The sequence below is a fragment of the Colius striatus genome, chromosome 1 (genome assembly GCF_028858725.1).
Source record: "Colius striatus isolate bColStr4 chromosome 1, bColStr4.1.hap1, whole genome shotgun sequence".
NCBI lineage: Eukaryota > Metazoa > Chordata > Aves > Coliiformes > Coliidae > Colius > Colius striatus.
In genome coordinates, this window is record NC_084759.1 from 100,707,279 (window position 1) to 100,714,033 (window position 6,755).

A 6,755-nucleotide genomic window follows, 5' to 3' on the forward strand; every position below is an offset into this window, starting at 1 on the left:
CAGCCCTCTGGGCTCTGTCATTCAGCCAGCTCTTGATCCACCGTCCACTCATTTAACCCACAGTGCCTGAGCTTTCCTGGGAGAATGTTATGGGAGATGGTGTCAGAAGAAGTCTGAGTTTCTATAAACTTGTCAGGATGTTGTGCTTCAGCAGGTTCATAAAATGAGTATTTTTAATCAACTCATAACATTTCCAAAGATCAGATATCTCATCTGTTCAGACTACTTTTTTTCTGTCTGTATGTCAAATATTAAATGCATTTCTCATCTGAGAAACTGAGGTAATCTGGGAGAATTCATTACATTCAGGTATCTGAAAACTCTAAATCTTACAATTTCAGTGATAAATTAAGTTGCAGAGGGACTAAAATGTCCATTTATAAAAAATCCTATTCACATAGTATTCCCATAAGGATTACTAGTAGATCTATACTCAGTAAAATACTACATTTTAAAACAATATTGGGACAGAGATCAAATGTAATAGAAAGAACTTATCTTTTAAAGGCTTAGTCTACTCATTTGTTTATACTCAAAATCCTCTAGAGATGTTTTTGGTTAAGACTTTGAAATTCTAAGTATAGTCAAGTATATCTCTGTGCAGTTGCGTAATTATGCTACAGATTTCCTGCTGGAGACAGAAAGAAAAGGATACAAAAGCAAAATGATTTCATGGCACTTTTAATGACTAACAATAAAAAAAAAACCCTACAAATTTAATCATTTTGGTAAACTCTTACATGCCTATATTATATGTATGTGGTAAGGATATTATTGAGCTAGGTAGAGAGATTTAGCTATTTTATTCAAGTAAGACTACAAATAGGACAGAAGAAATTAAAGTAAATCTTTCAAGATGTATCTATTCAAAGGAAAGAAAATAATGACTCCATCATCAATGAGGCTAAACTTTAACGGTCTAGTTTAATTCAGATTAGAACGGGAACAAAAGAGAACTAAAAATTCCCCCATTTTTAGCTAAAGAAGGGCTTTGAAGGAATAGGGAAAACTTACCTAATTTGTGTTTGTATCCAAAAAAAAAAAAGACAAACAGGCACACACACATAGACAGAGAAAAGGGCAGCATGAGTTTCTCCAAATTTTCTTTGACTTTTTTTTCATTTCTCTGTCAGATAGGTGAATAAGATAAATTTCCAGAAGTGTTACCCCATACCTACAGTTTTCTCCTTTTTTGACCCATATTTCTAAATACTTTGTGCCTTTGAGCATTAAATAAAAAAATGTTTTGCTTCAGAATGTTATTTTAATATCAGGAAAAAAAGTAACTTGTAATTCTGCTGCAATAGAAATATAAAAATATGGAAATATGAGATATCAAGTACATTTAATTCATATGGAATCACTCTATGGAAATACCTATGGAATTATTCCAGATTAGCTAAAATTGATTTAGAGTAATAGTAACCAGTTTTATGTTAATTTTCCCAGTGTATTTTCTCTAAGAAAATTACAAAGATATAGTGACCCTATTCAATGGGATTTCTGCTCAGTAGAGCAACAAAAATAAACTTGTGTTCCTTCCCAACTTCTTGTAAGCACTGTTCAGTAACAGCAAAAATGTTAGTAAGCTGGAAAACTGTTTTAGCCACGGATACATATCACAACACCAGACAGGATGCTGTGAAGAAAGTTAACTGCAGTCCAGCCAGATCCAGTATATAATGTCAGGTTTTAAAAGAAAATGAATGGTACATTGTGTATTTCTGCCCATAGCACTCCCAGCTATACAAAAGCCCGAGTAAGCCAACGCATTTCCTGATTCAGGTCACTGATCTTTCACTCCAAGTAATGTACCATGTAAATTCCCAGTAGTATCAAATGTTAACTTGAAAGTTTTCACTGTGTTTCCATAATAAGGCAAATGTTCAGGCTTTTTGGACACACTGTAAGAATTACAACTACAAAGCCTGATTGAGAAAGCTTGTATCCTCCTCAGTTCTGTAACGAGGATACTAGCTTTATAGTGATCACGACTTTTGGTAATGCAGTTTCTCCAAATGCTTGAAAGTATCTTGCAAACTAAGCTTATTAACTTTTATGTAAGTTTTATTTTGATGTTTAGTTTTATTACAACTTCATCAACGGACTGTATAAAATTTAGATATGCTCCAGGCTGGTGTTCTGTCCTTCAAAATATCTAAAAAAGTTATTTTATATCCCTGAAACATTTGAACAACAGATAAGAACTTACACAATGTGGACAAGAAGAAATATGGACTGATTTCAGGAATTGCCTCCCAGCAAATCCAAGTGTGTCTAGAAGTTTTATACTACAATTACATTTATTTAGTTGCTAACAGCCTAACAGAACTCAACTTTTTTTTTGCTGTTGTTTTTTTTTTATTTGATTTTTTTTTTGTAGTTCTGCTTTCCTGCACAGCAATTTTCACTGAAATGAAAAGTACATTTAAATGACTTGTGAGATGGACAGTCTACGTATGCCTTAAAGCTATGTAAACTAGTAAAACACTAAACTTTGGAAGCAGTGTGTGTTTATCTGAAAAATTCACTATGTCTTATTCCTAGGCACTTCATTGCTCATGCCTTGTAGGCAAAGGAGAAGAGCCACATGTTTTTTTCTGCTGACTTTTTTTTTCATTATTCAAACCTATAGGTTTTATGATAATAAAATTTTTTTAAAGCTCATAAAATGACCATACAATTCATATTTCTATAGACCTAATTGTTCAAACAAACTGATTATCTCAAATAAAATGGAAATAATTTTTCCTTGGTCACCAACCTCAGTTGCTTAAAGATGTAACACCAATATACTTTCAATTATATCATAAACTAAATAACCATAAAAGTGCTGCCCTTAAGATTGGTTGTCAGTATATGGATTTAGAACATCTAAGAGATATATTGGGCTATGTCCACTGCAGAGTGTCTTTAAACTAGCGCATAAAATCTTAATACAGGATTTTATAGACAAGAGTAAATATTATAAAAAGAGGGAAGCAGTGTGTCTGAACATCTAAAAAAGAGAAGACTAAGGGGAGATCTTATTAATATTTACAAATATCTAAAGGGTGGGTGTCAGGAGGTTGGGGCATCCCTTTTTTCTCTTGTAGCTAACAACAGGACAAGGGGTAATGGGATGAAGCTGGAACACAAAAAGTTCCACTTAAATATAAGAAATAACCTTTTTATTGTGAGGGTAACGAAGAGTGGAACAGACTGCCCAGAGGGGGTGCGGAGTCTCCTTCCTTGGAGGTCTTGAAGACCTGCCTGGACATGTTCCTATGCAACCTAGGTTGACCTGCTTCTGCAGGGGAGTTGGACTAGATGATTTCTAAAGGTCCCTTCCAATCCTACCATTCTACAGAGTAAAACCTTACTCTGTAGCAGTAGGAAGTGTGATGAAACCTCCCCCTGAGAAGAAGCAGCAGCAAAGTTCATCTGTAATGAACTGATGGTAAGTCCCATCCCTCATCCCCTGCGCTGCCGGGGGGGGAATCAGGGAGAGTCCTAGGAAGAAGGAGGTATTTTAAAATTGATTTTTTTTTTTCTCATTTTTACTGCTGTGTTCTGATTGTTCTTTAATAAATCAAACCATTTCTCCCCAAACAGAGTCTGTTTTGCCCATGATGCTAATTGCTGAGTGATCTCCCTGTCCTTATCTTGATTCATGAATCCCTCATTATGTTTCTTTCTCCCCTGTCCTGTTTAGGAGAGGGAGCGATAGAACAACTTGGTAGGCACCTGGCACCTAGCCAGGGCTAAGCCACCGTGCACAGCTAAAAGATATTAATACAATTAAATATAACTAACAGATCAGTGAAACACTCCAGGATCCTGCAACACAAGTGTGAGCATTACTAGGTTGTTCTAATAAAATATTTGTTACCAGGTAAATGCATCTTGAAGTTGTTGAATGAAAACAGGCAATTTTAACTGAGACCTCCAAAAATACAGACACTAAGAGGGATGTAGTGTCTGTTAAATTAATGTGAATTAATTTAAGGTTCAGAGTTAGGCTGTAGGTCATTTTGTACTTGTAATTTTCTTTACCCCAAAAAGTGTATTGCTGTGGCACCAATCTCACAAGTGTGATTCACCACTTTGTCCTCCAGAGTCCAGGCTAGGTTGTCCGCAAGTCATTCAGAGAGGAAATTGTGCTGCATAGTTTGTGAAAACTAAGTTGGAGGCTAAGATTGCAAGGGACTGGCTCTGGTGGCATTTGAAGTGCTGAGGTGTCAGCAAGTCATGTCAAGAAGAAACATATCAGTCAAGCAATGAGAAGCACTCTTTTAGGCTAAAGTATTTGATGGAACAACAGAAAGACATTCAGAAATGTTTAGTAAAATGAGTCTTAAAGAGGAATAGATTAAATAGTTACTACAATCAGCAAATTTGATAGCTGGGCCATCCAAACACTACCAGAAGGCTTACTTAAGAGGAGAGGAAAGGTGATTTCCTCAAAGTAGCACAATATGAAAGCAGTGGACAAGGAGTACAAAACATCTGGAACACTACTTTACTTAAGACGTGTGTAGTCTCTGAATTTTGTAACTGGAAGTATATTATTGCAAAAGCTGTGTCTAAAATCAAGTATCAAGAAGGATAATGGATGTGGAGATAAAATGCATATACCCCTGTAATGCAAGTCTTGGTCTGTAGTACATTAGCAAGAAATTCTGGTGAAGAAATCCACAAAGAAATCCAAATGTAACTGCCTTGTAGATTCCGTACTCAGAAAAGCACATGCAAAGTTAAAAAACAAATGTTAAAACAGGGTGTGAGTCTTGCTCAGCAAGTTCCAGGGCCAATTAACAATATTTCCATTATATTTGGATCAAGTTTAATAAAAAAACAATAAGTTGTCTCCAGAAATTAAAAGATTTTTACTCATTCTTCTGAAATGTATCCGCTGTTATGATCAGATGCATTTGTAGCTATTGCAATGCACTCTGAGCGACATAGAACTCTACGAATATTATATTTTCATACATAGCTCATAAATCACATGAAACTACTGAGAGCTCCACCTACTACGCTTAATGTTTTTCACTGAAAGTTAATTAGAGTAGTCCATTTAAAATGCTTAATTGTTTAAATATAAAGTATATTTTGTGCACGATAGCCACTGTAAGTCTTTTACTCCATCTGTTCTTCCCTTTTAGTTTTTACATAATATGAGAAATATGCTGATGCACTACTTTCCACAGAGCATTTGCCTTAACCACCCTAGCAAAATAGTCTTCAAATCTCTTCTGAGCTGATAGATACATCATAATTCAAAGACTTTACTCTATTTTACACACTAGACTGAGACATAGAATAACATTTATTGGTTTGACAGGGACTTTTTTTTACTAACTTCAGTAAATCATAATTTTTTCAAGAACATGAATTCCTTCTTTATAAAATAAAAGTAATACACGCCTTTCTCTTACCTGTTTGCTGTAATAAATTATTAGTAGAAACTGTATCTTACTATTCTCATAGAAATGCAGTACATAACAACCTTTCTCAGACTTATTAGTGTTCTTGCATTCAGAAAAGTGTGACCTACTCTCTGAATGTCAGAGTTAATTCAATTCAATATTTCTTTTTATGTAGCTAAGTATTGAATGTTTTGCAACTTAGCTAAATTAAACAATTTTTGACATTAAGAGACAAAATTAGAGATTATTGTTTTAAAAAATAGTTACATTTTGGCATTCAAAGAAACCCTAAGATGTGAAGAAGTCTAATTTAGTTGACATGTTTTATCACATTTGAGTTTGGAGCGAGAACAAAAGAGGGAGGGTATCTCCAAGTAGGGATAGGTGAACTCATTCATATACTTTAAAGAAAATATTCTCTTTTTAAGAAGGAAATCTTACATGCTGTAAGATGAGTTGGAGTCAAAGAAGACCGGCCTGGCTGAGTAGAGAGATTTGGAGTAAAAACAGGGAAAAAAAAGAGAGTTTATGGCTTCTGCAAGAAGGGGCAGACCACTCACAATGAGTACAAGAATATTGTTGAGTTATGTAGGCAGATAATTAGAAGGTCAAAAGCCTATCTAGAAGTTAAACTGGCTTTAGAGGTAAAGGGTAATAAGAAAAATTTCTATAAATACCTTAACAAGAAGAAAGACCAGGGAGAGCTTCCATCCCCTCTTAGATCCAGAAGGAAATTTAGTAAAAAAAGATGAGGATAGAGCTGAGGTGCTTAATGCCTTCTTTGCCTCAGTCTTTAGTAACAGCAGCATTTCCACTGGGGAAAGTCAGCCCTCCAAGCCAAGAGACAGGGGTGAGGAGCAAAATATCCTCCCTACAATTCAGGAGGAGATGCTCAGTGACCTGCTGTTCCTCACTGATGTGCACAAATCTATGGAGCTGGATGGGGTACGTTCTAGAGTGTTGAGGGAACTGGCAGGGATGCTCACCAAGCCACTGTCCATCATTTATCAGCAGACCTGTCTGACTGCAGAGGTCTCATCTCATTGGAAAGCAGACAATATAACACTCAAATATAAGAAGGGACAGAAGGATGATCTGGGAAATTACAGACCTGTCAGTTTGACTTCAGTTCCCAGGAAGCTGATGGAGCAGGTCATCCTAAGTTTTACTGTGCAGCACATACAGGACAAGTAGGTGATCAGGCTCATTCCCCATGGGTTTATGAAGAGCAGGTCCTACTTAACAAACTTGATCTCCTTCTATGACAGGCTGACACACTTGTTGGGTGGAGAGGCTGTGAATGTTATCTACTTTGACTTTAGTAAGGTATTTGGTAAGGCACTG